At 36.3% G+C, this 1318-nt stretch overlaps 1 pseudogene; it reads right to left on the reverse strand.

Annotated features, from left to right (window-relative positions):
- Positions 1 to 911: 911 nt before the first annotated feature.
- Positions 912 to 1012, reverse strand: LOC113458141 (annotated as a pseudogene).
- Positions 1013 to 1318: the final 306 nt, after the last annotated feature.

Below are 1318 nucleotides of genomic sequence, written 5' to 3' on the forward strand. Positions count from 1 at the left end.
AATACAGATTTTTCAGAAGCTGCTAGGTAGTGGTGGCACACACCTTTAATTCCAGTTGTAGGGAGGCAGAGGCAGGTGGATCTCTGTGTGTTCGAGGATAGCCTGGTCTACAAGAGCTAGCTAGGCCCAAGACAGACTCTAAAACTACAGAGAAACCCTGTTTCGAAAAACAAAACAAAACAAAAAAGAATTTTGAGAAGCCAATACCAGAAGAATAAAGAGAAACTGAGCCAGTAACGGGAACATATAAATTTAATGTTACTGAGTACAAGTTCCTATGCTGTTTTTACAAGTCACACGAAGGTTAAATGCCTTAAGTATCTTAAAATTCAATTTTCCTTGTACATAGAAAGGAATTTTAACTTTTAGTATTTCTTTCTAGTATCAATCCCAATGAAACCGATTTACTAAACTAGCATTTCAGGAAAATGTATAATTAAAAATTTTTTGACTGAATAGTTCATAGAAGAAATTATATTTATGCAATTGCATGATATTTCTGATATAATAATATGCATTCACAAATAAATATTTTATTCTAGTCAAAATAATCCCAGCACTTGGGTACAGAGGCAGGCAGATCTCTGTGAGTTCGAGGCCAACCTGGTCTACAAGAGCTAGTTCCAGGACAGACTCCAAAGCTACAGAGAAACCCTGTCTTGAAAAAAAGAAAAAAACAAGAAAAAGAAAAAAAGTGTAGAAATAATAGGCTACTGAACCAGATAGTGGTGGCACACCTTTAATCCCAGCACTTGGGAGGCAGAGATAGGTAGATCTCTACAAATTTGAGGCCAGCCTGGTCTACAGAGTGAGTTTCAGGACAGCTAGAACTACACAGAGAAAACCTGTGTCAAAAAAACCAAAAGGAAAGAAAGAAATATATATTACTAAAATTATACTTTTTACCTGATTTAAAAAATATGAGTTTCACAAATTTGCATGTCCTCTTTGTGCAGGGCTATGCGAATCCTCTCTGTATTGTTCAATTGCAGTGTAAGTGCTACAGAAGCAAGCAAGTGCTGGGATTAAAGGTGTGGCCACCACCACCAGGCTGCTCTTAGTTTTCTTGGTGTTGGGAGTTTGAATTATAAATAAAAACATGTATAATGAATCAGATGTTCACCTTCTACAATTTTGTGGAGGGGAAAGAAACCAATGCACTTTTGAACTATAAACAAGTTAATTTAGGCTAATTTGTTATGTACAGAATTTTTTTTCTTTCTTTCTTGTGGTATTGGGGATTGAACCCAGGACCATACAAGTACTAAACCAGTACTCTACCCTTTTGTTTTTATTTTGAAAGGGGGAACACACACGC

The sequence above is a fragment of the Microtus ochrogaster genome, unplaced genomic scaffold (genome assembly GCF_000317375.1).
Source record: "Microtus ochrogaster isolate Prairie Vole_2 unplaced genomic scaffold, MicOch1.0 UNK4, whole genome shotgun sequence".
NCBI classification, from domain to species: Eukaryota; Metazoa; Chordata; class Mammalia; order Rodentia; family Cricetidae; genus Microtus; species Microtus ochrogaster.